The 14,811-nt window shown below is 40.6% G+C and overlaps 1 protein-coding gene across 5 annotated transcripts in view; it reads right to left on the bottom strand.

Annotated features, from left to right (window-relative positions):
• Nucleotides 1–14,811, bottom strand: part of GALNT9 (polypeptide N-acetylgalactosaminyltransferase 9) — a 375,903-nt gene that overhangs the window by 102,476 nt on the left and 258,616 nt on the right. The gene's annotated exons all lie outside the window — the stretch shown is intronic.

Below are 14,811 nucleotides of genomic sequence, written 5' to 3'. Positions count from 1 at the left end.
CAGATTAAGAGGTTGAATACTCAGGAGAGTTGGAAAAGGAATATGGGGTGAAAAAGCAAGTCGTTCACATACGAACCAAGGCAATAGATGGATCATTGGGACTCAGTTACATGCCTTGTCCAGCCTTTTCCCACAAAGATGTGCAAAAACTGCTGGGGAGCTGAAAACTCTCTCTTGCCTAGGAATTGCTTCAGATTTCCTCTGTCCTTCAGAACTATGTCAAATGGACCGTGTATATTGTGTAAAGATATTCAGCTCTATAAAGCTTCTAGGATCACGAAGTTTGGACATACTTGAGCTAAAATTATTAACCCCGCATTCCTTAGTGCTAAGGTATTAGCCAGTCAACAATCCATTTGATAGGTTTCATACACTAGTATATTACTGCTCAGCTCAAAAATACATTTAAAACAAAATGAAACAGACATAAAAAATACCCATACAATCACATCACCAGGAACCTCTTCCATGGCAACAGTCATTTAATTAGGTGCTGAATTCTGATAAATAAGCTCCTCAAATATCCTGTGTTTCACGTCAACGCTTTCCTTCCCAAAAGGCTGACTATCAACAAGTCATTATAAGCTAAAAAGTTATTTATAAGAGCCTTGGGGATACCGTACAGAAATGTGTAAATAATCTCCAAATCGTTTACAGTGCAGAGCAAAACAGAGTTTGACCTGCACAACATATTTCAAATTAAGAATTTTTCAAGATGAATATGTCAATATTTCAAATAAACAACTAAAGAGAAAGAGAAAGAAAGAAAAACTGTCAGCGCTTGCTAGTAACAGACAAACATGACAGTACAAAGCTAGGACTGGCTTCTCCAAGTCACAGTAAGGTCTGTGACAATTTAGCCCTCATATGGGAATTTCTCCTTTATCTCATTGCTAACACTGTTCTCATTTGCTAAAGCTCTGTCATCATCTCTGCTTAATTACAGAAGGACAGAATGGAGAAGCAGTGGCTCATTAGTGGTTTGAGAGGATAAAGTTAGCATTTTCTACTATTGATGCTCATAAGAAAATCTCCTGCTAAGGTTAAGTGCAACACTATAAACAGTCTGCCTGAACATGAACTACCTGTGGTATCGAGGTATTTAGGAATTTCGCTGAATGGCACATATTCTGAAATTCGCTTCTGAAATACACACATCATAGTGCAGTCAGTGGTCCCAAGTCAGGACATGGTCCTTGTATCAGTGTTTTTGATGTCTCCTTCATGTTCCTCATCATAGTACACTGAAATCATCAACTGTCTGAGCAGGACAAGGAGGACGGAAGAAGAAAAAAGATGAAGCCCTACAGAAAAATATCCCTGGCATGGTCATGCTTTTGAAAAATTCAGAGAGCTCTAAGCATTCAAACCTAGTGAATTATTGAAAAGAAAGGAAAACAAGAAGCTGATGCAGCCATGGTCTCATTACAGGTGTGTGTGGGAGGTGAGCTCCGTGTCTCACCAGTAACCAAGATCAAACGGAGGCATGAGCAGGAACCCCACAGGCCACCCAGGCAGGAGGGGAAAGTGGAAAGACAAAGCTTCATAGCAGCTTCTTTTGATAGAGTTTCATATTGCTGGGACACAGAGAGAAAAGAACAAAGAACCAAGGTACTGGGATTGAGATACTGACGTTTAATCAACAACAAACTTCTTCAAAGCTGTAAGTGAAACAAAACACTAGTAAAAATGAAAGGTATGCTCAAGGCAATGGAACACCTAATCAGCATACATCTCTTCAGCCAGTCACAGTCCCAAAACTGGGATCTTGGATCACCTTCGATGACTCATCCCCCAACATTCGATAATGCAAAACAGGCCAGCTATGCTGTCTTCCTTTCTCAAACACATTTTTCTCCCGTAAGGGATGGAACAAACCCAAAAGAAGAGTAGGAAATTGTTCAAAACCTGTCTCAAAATGTACGAGAAGAATGCAAGAAAATCAGTTCAGATAGACTGAGTTGAGTCAGCAGGACAGCACGGTGCCTATTCCAACTCATGACCCTTCTGGGAAAATAAATAAATAAATAAAAGAAAAATCACAATGAATTAGTAATGCAAGCCACTTTGTGGATTGAATGTAAAAAATAAAAAGCTAACAGTTTCTGAAGGTTATTATTTCAGACATCTATTTTGTTTTCATTTATGCCTCTGTGCTGTACTTGGATTGATGGAAATGTCCTTTAGGTATATACAGAAGTATTTGGAAAGTTTTTGCATACTTGGCTTAGCTGGGCTCCTCCTCTGTGCAAAAGCAGAGGGGGCAAGAGCCCTTATTGCGATCCCAGGTTGGGCACGTGACTCTCTGCCCAGCTGAAAACCCGATTGCTCCTTTCTCAGATACACAGAAAAACAGAGTTGTACCAAACCTCTGGCCAAGACGTTTGAGTCTGAGGCTGGCTCATGAGTCAAAGATTGCCGTGGACTTTTACACTGGCAACAGTTCACTCTCAGAGACAAATTCAAATAATAGCACTGTGTTAAATTACCGCTTACTAGGAATCACAAATGAGCAAGCTGAATCTGAATAGGACTTATGACCCCGGTTGCAATCTTCTGATGTAGTCCTGACTGGTTCGGTTTCAGTTATTACAAATATTATGACGCCTACCTTTACATTAGTGATCAATCTGCAGCTAGTAATACATTTCTGCATTCTGAAGGGAGAGAAACTAGCACAAGGGAGGCTTACAATTAGGGACTGATATAATCACGTCTCCAACTGGGTCATGCAAAAGGAGGAAGCTGTAAGCAAAAAATGGCATATTGTGATATCTGGGGTATTTAATGACTGCATCTCTTCTAATGAAACAATTTTCTGCCAGAAAAGCAGAGAAATGGACAGACATGACTCGAGTTGAAACAAGACTAAAACTCTTCAAGAACTGTGTTACAGTTACTCATTTCAAATTACAGAATTCCTTTGATGTTACTATATGAAGCACATTCTGGCACTAAATATTTCTGGAAACATTTTACAGAGCTTCATTATGTTTCTTCCTTTTATTCCACTTTAGGACGACAGGACATTGGGCAATTTGACCAGATTTGCTATTTAACATGAGTTGCTTTAAAAGAGAAGGGTCTAAGATTATAATCCCTAGCCTCACAAGCAGTCCTCGCTCAAGTCATTATAGAAATTACGTATTTGAGACTCTGAATCTCTCCTCTCCCAAAAGAAAAAACCTAATCTGCAGCCTAATCTTCCTGCATTGCACAGTCTCAGACTTACAACACTAATAGCAATTAGTGATGCCACATGCCTCTGTTTTACTTGTCTGACATATGGAATCTTAAAGAGGGCTCAGTTTCCAAAGAAAAGTCAGCATTTCCCCCCCCCAAAACTGCAAATAGGCCTTATTAAAAGCGAGTCAGATTAGGCACTTCAGAAGTTAAAGAATCCAGAAAACCAGACACTTCATTAAGCCTACGTCCTTGAAAGACTGCAATGTGGAAATTTATTTGCTGATCACTTAGAATCATCTGGGCTGGGTTCTGATGTTACATCAAAGCAAATTAAAGATGACTTCATTAAAGTTAACTGACCTGCTTTGATGAAAGGGACTCCAAGATGTGGCGTGCTCATTTGACTTCAAGCAATGATTTAATTCCAGTAGTCAAAAACTTTATACTACAAGTTCTTGCAGTTTACCGAACAAAGCACTTGCATCTTTAAGGCACAAGAAAGAAGGGAATGAAACTTTCAACAGAAAGGAGTTTGTTTGCAAGCAGTTTGTTTGCAGTTTTTCCTATGAGAATTAGTTAGATAGCCTTCCAAACCACGCATAATGGCAATTACTTCACGTACTCTGCTTCCAAATCTTATATTCTAATTCTTCATGATGCTAATTTGATCTAATTCTAGGAAAATGCCAGCATCTATCTAATATCTAGCTGGCTTGCTCTCAGAATACATCATTGTGAAGTTTTTTTCACCATTCATCACCCAAATTTTAGCCTAAACTTACCTGCAATTCCTATGGCAATGCAGTAACATTGTAATAATATCACCTTGCTTTATTCTGCAGGAAAAGCACTAAATTGTCTCCAGAAATTATGAGAAACAATGAATACAGTGTAATTTATAAATATATGTGTGTGCATACATATATAAATATGTGGGTGTGTATGTGTTGAAAGCAGCAATTGCAGGCAATGCTTTTCAATGCTTGGGATGGTTAGAGAGACACAAGATAAGTATGACTCACATATGGTAACATCTGCATAGAATTACCTGTTTCTTCAGCAAATACCTCCTCAATAGAAGTAATCTGTGTTCATCTATGACCACCTAAGTCACGACCGTAGCTCCCTAACTGCTCAGCCACAGCCACCTGCATTGGTCAGCCACAGAAGAAGCTCCACAACATGGGAGCATTGAGCAGAACCACCTCCTCAGAGACTTCCAACAGGCAGAATGTAAAACCCGGGAGGGTGTGGAGGGCAGAAGACCACAACAGTACTCTCACAGGAAGCGGAGGTGGGTTCCCAAGGCCAGGGATTCAGTAAAGTTACTTGTGCCTTGCTCAGTGAAAACCCAGTCTTCAGGGGCTGCCCACAGGAGAATTCATTCCCGAGGGTCTCACCTACTGAAGCAGCAGGGAAATGGGTACATTTCTGAAAATACTGCTGCTGGGCAGTGAGACAATTGCTATTGATTTTATATGCTGGGTGTTCAGGTCCTACAGTGATGGAGAGCAGAGCAAAACCTAAAAAAGACAGATGGAAAAGTGCCTTTGGTTCAATTTGCAGCATATATCTGGGTTTTAACCCAGGCAGATCAGACAGCAAATCTTCTCCATTTTTTCCTTCCTTTTAAGCTTGCTGCAGACTTCCAGATCCTCCTTCTATGACTTGTCTCCCTGTGGCTGTAACTAGCACCCATTTTCCCACGGCTTGTGAAGTCGCTGTGGGCAGAGAAAGGCAGTGATGCTGTTCATGTCACCCTGCAGCTCTTGCCAGAGCAAAGGGTTGACAGAAATCCCACTGACTCAGCTCTGAAACGGTGATGGGCAGAGGTGGAACAACAGTGGCAGTGCCCGATGCTATTTTTAAAGATGTCTTTTCTTTAAATTTTTAGAATAAAAAGATCTATGGCTTGTACACTCAGTTCAATGCCACAGATGACAATGAGGTCATAAACAATTAGTGTCTGTCACTCATTTCAAATGTATTGTTCTCAATGCAGAGATTTCTGAATATGACAGAAATTGCTTGGAGAATGGAAAGCAAAATGAGCCAGTCTTAGTTTCTCAACCAGATTAATTACTCTGCAGGATGCATAATTTCCTAGGAAGGAAAGAGGCCTTCTATTTCTCACCGTAAATTCTGTCACAATGGAAAAATTACTGACGAGGTTTAAGTGAGAAACTATGGCAAAAGATCAACTACATCTGTAATTATTGTAGTTTTTTTCTTTTTTTTTTAAATATATATGCAGCACAATTACAGGTAGCTGTAAAATCAAGTTCAGCCAAGGTTCTTAGACATAATTAACCTTTTGCCAATTCAAAATAAAGGTAAGCAATTGAGAGTAATTATATGCCCACATTCACAAAAGCACAGATCTGCTCATGGTCTTTCCCTGGCCTTCCTGCCAGTTCTGGCACAGTCACCTTTCCTGGCAGCCATGATTCTGCTCCCACATCTCATCCTTCCTCCAGCCAAAACCTGGGCAGGTGGCTCCAGGGGTGCTGAGCCCAATCCCAAGGGCAGCTCCACCACCAGTGCCAGCAGATTTTGGGAGTGCTGACAACTGCTGCCCTGTCTCAGTCCGAGCTTGAGGACTCCAAAGTAAACCTCCGAGCTTTACCTACCCTTTATTTAGACCCTCTGCGCTCTAGAATAGCTCCAGAAATGTATGCTGGTTTCCAGCACCTTAAAAGAAAGGAATAAAACATTTCCTTGTGAAACAGTTGGCATAGTTGCCCAGCAGTTTTACCTGCAACTCCTGAAACACTTCTATTTAAAAGAGGAAACAAAAAACTCATCAGCATTAACAGCTGTACCCCTCCTTTTCCAGCTCTGAATACGGACTTGAAAGCATGCTTGCATACCCTGTAATGCAATAAAAAAACCTTTAGATCCTCGTTTAACAAAGATTTCAGGGACAATAGCAAACCAACATGGACTGACAAAGCTGACTTTTTAAATGAAAAGAAAAAGGTTCATAGAGGTTCAGTTACGTAGTTATACAAGCCCTAGATTAATGCATTTTTAAAATCTAGTCCTATAGCAAACCACAGTACAAGGCAGAAATCTAAATCACTCCTTCTGGAGGCAGGTACTGAATTAGTTGCATCTAATGAGTCAACCCAAATGTTTCTATCTTTAATTACTACCGGATTGTGCAGACTTTGTGATCTCATACTGTTGCAACTAGAAACTTCAGCCTCACTGACTGGTGTAACTGTAGGCACTCAGTTTAAAAATGGTTCTTCTTCCTTCAGGAATTAACAGCTTAGGTCAGAGTGAAGCAGATGCATGAGAGAAGCAATTGGCTGGAGGAGGGGGAAGAAAGAGCAATGTGAGGGAGCCATTCAACACTAAGCAAAAGGTCTCAGCTCACCAGTTGTCTTGATGTTTAGAGCTCCATTTTGGTGATCCCTAAAAATAATAATGAGGAAACTAGTTTCCGAAATACCATGTTTAATCAGAGAAAGGCTCAATAGCATAAGCAATGCCTAGCCTTTCATGTACTGATCAGAGATGCTCTGATCAGATGCTCAGTTGAGGTCAGAAGATGCTAACAATATGGGCTCCTGCTATCACATACAGAACGGTATTTCTCTCCTCCCCATCCTATGACATCACCCTAACTCTGCCAAAATGCTGACCAAGTTTTACAGCTTGCACTTTCTTTTCTCTCCCATGCTGCAAGTTTCATTTCTGGCAAAGGATCTCATGCCAAAATTTGCCAAGAACAGATCTACCATATGGAGTATCCAAAAATTATTCTGTTCCAGACGAAGTTGGTAAATCCAGTAGCAGCTCAGTGCATCAAAATTAAACCTTGAAAAGTAAGCTACTTTGCATTTGCAAGCACCAGGATCAATAATATACAAAAGAAAGGCTTCTTTGAAACTATTTCACTACTTAAACTATTTCAGTGAACTTTGCAAACAGTAGCATGCAGCGGGAAGAGTCATTGAGGTCTGCCTCAATGATTCAATCTAAATGTTAAACAGAGTCTCGTCTTTAATTTCTGCATATCCCAACTTCCCATATCCCAAATCAGTTTCTTTTGACAGCACCTTGCAAAAACTCTACTTAATATATAAGTCTTGCTACCCAGGGAACTGATGTAAATTTTGTCCATATCAAAGGTGCTTATTTCCTGAGCTAGGATGAATGATGTTTGCGAATGAGATTTAGTTTTACATACAGAAACAGTCAACAAATTGCACTCCACGGGGACACAGGCTCCAACTCTCTATGAAGAGGAGAGTAAAGAACAAAACCCCATTCAATTTAAATGACTACAGCACTTCCATTTATCTGAAATCCAAAATACAGTCTCATTTTTTATAGTTGTAATCAAGTTTGCTGCTTCCTCGCTTGAAAGATTTATGTCCCCTGGTATCTAGTATCAGCATCAAGTATCTCTGAAGATATACCATGGAGAAGACAAACAGTATCTTGTGGCTAACAGTTTGAAAAGGAAAAAGTGCAATAACTCCTTGCAAAGCTGAAACACTTAACAAGTTTTTGGCCCTAGAAACTACGGGGTGGCAGTATACCTTGACCTCTTGTTTCCAGACCTTTCTTGTCTGTTCAATTGGAAGCCAAAAATAGTGTTTTTCAACCTTCATCCACGGATGACTGACAATCCTGTAAGACTTTTTTTGTGAGAAGATTGCTGAACGGAGGTGAAGGGATGAAGTAACTTGGCAGCTCTACCTATAAGAAGGCTATTCCTTTTTCTGCCCACTGGGAGTAGTCAGACAGAGAGTGAAGAATCAGGAGCCTTGAAAGTGATGTAATTAGGACAAATATCCAAACCCTGATGTGCTTTGCCCACTGTTTTTTTTTTTTCCTTCCCAAAAATCAAGACGTTTCCTGGTCTCAGAAAGTGCTCTGAGGCACAGCCTATGAGTTATCTGTCAAGTGCTTGAAGTATGTTAGATGCAGAAAGCCATAAGGCTTTTTCCAGGCCAAAAACCTGGGTTGTTAGGAGCATCTGGGCTGGAAGCTGGCTCTGACAGTCCATCCTCCTCACTCTGTCCCTAACATATTGACACATTAATCCTTAAACTCTTTACAGTAAGCTTTAATAGAACAGGATTTAGCCAGAACAGATTTTTCCTTAGTGTTTTCATAGGATGTAGATCTAGATTTAGAGCACCATTGCAGCAGGCACTACATGAGCCCAGAGAGAGTGTTCCTACCCCAAAGAGCTCACTATAAATACTGAAGACAAGAAGGTCTTGTCCCCTCTTAAAGATGGCACCCTGGAGATGAAAAGGACAGGATTCCTACAGAAAAGTAATATAGGGATAGGATTTATAGCTTTTTCTCAAGAAAAAACCCATCATGATTGAGACGGTTCTAAAATGATTCCTTTTGTGGAAAAGCTCCTGAAAAAAAAGCTCCCTCCTCATTCAGGTTATTCTGAGAAGATGAAAGATGGCAGTTCTGCTAAATGTTAGTCAGGTTTCCAGCTGAGAAGGCTGAGCACAACTCCTTCTGTATCTGTAGGGAAAAGGAGTCCTTGGAGACCTCTGGCAAAGCTACTCCATGACCAGTGCAATATTCCTAGTGCACGACTTCAGACTTTCAAGAAGAAGAGAGGAACACCTGAGAAAATATTTAAAATGTGTAAAGGAGAGCCAAGTGTAGTAGGGAAGAATTACACCAGTCATCTTGTCATCACGCAGGGAGCAACCAAGTCCATCAGTCCATCATCTTTTTTTTTTTTTTTTTTTTTGGTTTTGCAAGAAACAGAACCGTAGCATCAGCTACTCCCTCTCTGGACACAAATTCATTAGTGCTTTTTAATTGGAAGAAATACTGTGTTTTTATGTACAGATATCTAGTATCAAAAGTAACTGCTTTTATAGAATACTCATTTGAAGCTGGTTTCCCCTTGAGAGGAAAAAATGTATTCTAATTACAACAGATAATTCAGGAGGAGATAAACAGATTGATGACTGGAAGGACCATGAAATGGGAGCCCCGCAGACCTTTGGAGAAGAAGACAAAAGCCCATTTGTGAAGTAGGATGCTGATCTCAGGCTGACAGATAGTAAGAGAGATGCCAGTTTTGTTAGAGCCTTCATGTAAGAAAAATCAATTTCCTAAGAGCAGGATCCTTAAACAGGGGAAAGCTAAGGAATATATTCCTAAACTTAAATTTTGAGTAACAACAACCAAAAAAAAAAGACCCTTCCCTATACATGCAACTCTAAATTGCATGAGGAATTCTTTTAAAATATATTTTAATTTTAATGTTCAAAAACATCACTCACAGAAAAAGATCAGTTTGCTTTTTAAATAAACAGATGCCAAGATTCTTCTAGAAGTTTTAAAATCCCAGTTGACTTGTGGCTTGCTAGTAAAATACAGAAAATGGATTTTTTCTCTTCAGGGCTTTGGAGGAAAGCCAGAAAAGTTCTCCTCTGGTGATGGCATAAATCTGGAGCTAGAGAAGCAGGGACTGCAGCGCTGGGGTAGCAGCCCAGCAGCCCATTGATATTGAAAGTAAACAAAATCTGAGTGTCATCGGTTTGGTATCCGGCCTCTGGCAATAGTCAATACCTGAGGCTTCAGAGGAATCAAAACACAAATCATAAAGCACTTGGCCAATTAAACTGCACAATCCATAGAAGCGGAGTTCCCTTCTGAACCCCACAGGCATGTAACTAAAGCCCTGAAGCATAATATTAGATTACCCTCATTATCTTAACACAGACAGGTAGAAATATGGGGTTAAAACTAGTCAGCTCCCTATAAAATCCCCATCGTTAACATCAGATTCAATGGCATTCTGCAGTAATTCTGTGGTAATATCACCATCAGAGTGATACTGGTTCACATGAAATGGATCATCTGTATCAATACGTAATTTTTTAAAGTTTTCTAGGGAAACCATGAGATCTTCTGGGGAAAGTGCTTATTAACACAATAACAGAACCATTCTGGAGAAAGGGAAAGGAGGTTCCGCCTGAACATTCCAAGGTGCGTGAGTTAAAACTTCAGGACTGTTTAATTAGCTTCAGGAACAAGCTGCTCCTAACCAAGTTAACGAGCTTTCATTTCATAAATAAGCAAAAGATCTTTTAAAAAATAAGGATTTTTCTTGCAGGAATCAGAGGTAGGGAATGGAAGTGGCAGATCACTGTAGGAAGGGAATTCTGACCCAAGGTCCAATAGGACTGGGAATGGAGCCCACGGCTTGACTACAGAAGAAATCCCACAGTACTGGGATCCATAGGGAAGAAACTATCTATCTATCTCCAAATGCAAGGAATTTTAAAAAACTTACCCATTTGACTTCAGGTCCTACACAGGCTTATTCCACTCCAGACTCTATTGCGCTGATATTAAAGTCTGATCTAACCAGAGGCTGCACCACATCTGAACCTGCCAAATCTGTTAAATTAATTCCTTTCAGCCCAGGTTTTCACACTTGGGACCCTGCTGTTTCTTGCAGGGATTGTGCCCAAGACTAAGCGGGACACTTAAGAGAATTTTTAAGGTGGGAAAAGACCTCTAAGATCACCAAGTCCAAACACTGACCCACCACCATTTCTCTCCGTGCTTGGGGTGAGCTACCAACAAGGGCCAGAGAAGTCCATCTCCTGTAGCATTATTTGCAGTCATTGTTCCCATTATTTGCAGACATTCATATGCCTCCCTGTCATTTACCTAAACAGCCTGCTATCAAATTAAACCACATGCACAGGCAGTTTTCTCAATAACAAAGTTGCATAGAGCATTTGACATTTGCATGACTGAAAAGCTCCCTGTTGTTCAACCCATTTTACACAATGGAGGATGACAACATTAAATCCAGACATAGCAGCTGCTGGAATTCAAAATCACATTGTGCTTTAAACTAGGATGTTGTTTTTCTGTAACTTTAAAATCAGTCACCAATTCTACCTATGGCGAGGCAACTACATTAAAGAGATAGTGCAGCAACTTCAGACCTGTTGCCTATGCCCTCCCTTCTCCCTTTCACTCTCTAAGAGTCGTCTTCTGGTGTCTGCTTTGACCACAACTGAATCAAGCGATCTGAAAAGCTTCCAGCTTTTGGAGCAGTGCTGGTTCTCTATCATTCCTCCCTGGGAACAGATGGCAGAAGAATCATACAGCTTGGCTTGGAAGGGACCTTAACAACCATCCAGTTCCAATGTTCTGCCATGGGCAGGGATGCCAACTACTGGATCAGGCTGCCCAGGGCCCCCTCTGACTTGGCCTTGAACACCTCCAGAGATCAGCTGCCACTGAGTGCATGGGGACATTCTGAATACTGCCATCAGATCTCTTCATGGGCTCACTCTTGAAAATTGTTTAATTTGGATATTGGTTTTGATGGGAACCAGAGAGAGCCTCTATTTCTCCATTTTCCTTTGATGGTGACATTGCCTCGTAGGCTTTATACAGGTGACATGCTTTTCTTTTGCATCATTACACAGCAATATTGGTGGCTGGCTTCAACACATTCATTTTCCTGACAGGCTACCTATTTTACATCTATAGACGCATGTATTTTTCTTAAACTATGTTTGAATGCTTCTTTTTCATACGCATCTTTGCCACCTTTCATGGAGTTTAGCTCAGAAATTTGGCTTGAGATAGTTCCTCTCTCTGCTTTTCCTCCTCTTTGCTTCTTTCACTTACATTTCCACATCTAATATCAATGTACACTACAGCTGTACCTTGCTTCTCAACACCAGGCTGCAGTGCCTACTTCCATCAACCTCTTAATACAATTATGATTTAATTTTCTATCAGTGGGAGAGGTCAGTCCAAAAACAAACATGGGACATATATGAAACAACAAAACAACAGCCCAGAGCCGAGCATCTACACCAAAATGCTTACAAATCAGTAAGTTATGGCTACGTTGGATGAAGACTACACCTACACAGAGGGTCCTCACTAGCAAGGCACATTAGCAAGCACATTTATAGCAGATCTATCAGAGGATTTGCCACAACTAAAGGTCTGATTCTGACCTACTCATAGAGGAGTAGGAGTAGAAGGGGATCACAGTGCTGAGAGTCATACTCAGTTTTGAAGTGCCTTGCTACTGCATACAATTAATCAGAAATTTATCAGAGAAAAGTAAAAAGAATTAGGTGTTCTCTGGAGAAAGTAATTCAAAGTAGGTGATAGTTTTGCAAATGAACAGAAAAATGAAGATAAATAGCAATTGTCAATAAAGCTGAGAAAATGGAAGTGTAATGTTAGAACAAAATATTGGCACAATGTTTTATTTAAAAGCAATAATAAAACCATTGAATACTTTGGGTTTTGCCCTTCCTGGTTTGTTGATATAAAGATAAATTGACTTCAGTTTCCAGGAGTAGGAAAGTTATGGTCCTTAGTTACAGGCACTTTAAAAACAGCACCGCTATAATACCTGATTCATTATTAAATAGATTGGCATCATTGCATGTTGGGATTTTTATGAATTGGCTGTGACCTATAGCTTGTCTAGGCTCTGACAAACTTATTCCCAAGACAGAGGGTTTTTTTTTTTGGCAAAGTTGATGCATCTGGTAAGCATAGGCTACTTTGAGCACGTTTAAAAGAAGCATGGACATACTGAATTCAAACCATATAATTTGGCTGAGTTTTAGAAATTGTGGACCAGACTTCTCCAGTTTACCTCACTAATCTCACTGACTGCAACAGTGCTTATCTGGTTTACACTACGGGAATATATACTTACATTTCAGACTCTCAATTTCCTTCAAGCTTTCCTTTCCTTTACGTTATACTGAAATTCCGCAGAAGAATGAATTTTCCTTTCCCCTGATGTGTCTCAGGTTTGTACTTAGGGCTACATTATGAGATGTTAAATTGCACAGTAAAGAGAGCAACAAAGACAGTGATAGAAGTTACCTTCATACAGGCGAAGATCATTCAGTGAAGAAACAGGAATGAATCAGAGCAACATATCTGAATTTCAGAAAATGGAGGTCGGAGCTTACAGCCTGGACTCCTCAAGGACACAAAGATGTGCTAGCCAGTGCTTACACTTCAGGGCAAAGCCACATTTTCTGGAGGCAGAAAGAGCTTTCTAGCACCAAATGGTCCCAGCAAAAGCCAGTGCTGAGCCTGCTGGGCCATGAAAGTTATCTGATGAGATGAGCAGCAGGGCATGCTTCACTCTGCCTAGCAAAGAGCAGCACACCATCGTTTTCTCTGCTCCTTGCATAATTTAATTCTTCAGTCGCTACTGAAAGGCAATGAGACAGGCTGGTGAGACTCAAGTCTGCCATTTTAGGAAGATGAAAATAAAGGAGGTTCTCCTGCAGTACTGATTTAGTCTCAGGGAAATTTCATGCTGCTACAGTTATTATCCTAAATAAGAAGGAAAACAGAGAAAAAATGCTTGCGTTAACATACCTCCAACCAGCAGAGCAAGCAGAGACTGGTTCCTTTACAATCTACAGACTTGATTCTTATCTTTGTGTTTAAATGGTAAAAATCTTGTTTGTCACTTATATGATTCTTAGCCTGGTTTCCTAAGGAAAAACAGTTTGTGGAACCCCACTGTCTACATTTGTCTATCAGTCTGCTTCCATCTCTCATTCCCTCCCCTCTCTGCTTGTTAGATTTGGAGGACTGTGTCTGATTTCAGCCAAAGCTTGGCAGACATTCAGAGGTCTCCAAAAATCACATTTCTGCATGTGTCACAAAAGCCAACATCTGGAAAGAAAGAAGCATTAAAATGCTCCCACTGAGAGAGGAGATTCAATGAAAGCTCAAATCCAAGAAATCTCTCAGAGCTATAGCACTCTCCCTAAGAATTCACCTCTAGGTCACCAGACCCCAAGGAAATGAGCTTTATTGGTTTTGCTACTCAAGGAATTAAGTGCATATTTTGGGGGGTTAACTGTGGTAATTACTGGATGTCTAGGTGTTGGTCTTGATCCTGTATTATCTGTCCTGTCCTTGGGCCTGAGTCTGATCTTGCCTCTGCAGTGCCATATCCCTTGAAGTTCTGGCTTGGAGCAGTTGTCAGCGATCTACGTTAACCTCTCCTTAGGGCTACAGCAGTCCCACTGGGACTCACACACAGACCTGAATTCCACTATCCCATACTTACTTCATCATCCAGAAGCAACTTTAACAAGCATTTCATGAAGAACTGCACTAGTCTAATTCTTCCACAACCTGCACTGTGTCTCTAGGACAACAGTACTTGTTCTCTAGTTTCTTGTCAGCAGAATTAAATGCTGTGAGAAACCTAAACACTGAGTAATGTAACACAAGCAGAAATGCCCTCTGCAGTGATCAGGTTGAGTGATTGCATCACTCAACCTGAGTGTGTTGGCATGCCAGGCTGACCCAGCCTCAAAGTCAGGCCATGGCTTTGTTCTCACGTGAACATTTCTCCTCCATTTCTGTGTATTTTCTCTTGCTCTTCACACTGCACAAGGAAGACTAGAAATCTCACTTTGTGAACTTTTTAACATGTGACAGAAGGAGGGTGACAAAGAATTCAGCTGTTAGGCAGGTCAGGTTCAGCATGAATCACTAGAAATTTTTAATTCCCTGAACCCATCCAAAAGGGCTCTCTGCAGTCTGACGTGGGGTACTGTAGGCCTGCAGTGGCAGCATGGCCATGAATAT

The sequence above is a fragment of the Numida meleagris genome, chromosome 14 (genome assembly GCF_002078875.1).
Source record: "Numida meleagris isolate 19003 breed g44 Domestic line chromosome 14, NumMel1.0, whole genome shotgun sequence".
Taxonomy (NCBI): Eukaryota; Metazoa; Chordata; class Aves; order Galliformes; family Numididae; genus Numida; species Numida meleagris.
This window is presented reverse-complemented; position numbering and strand designations above follow the sequence as displayed.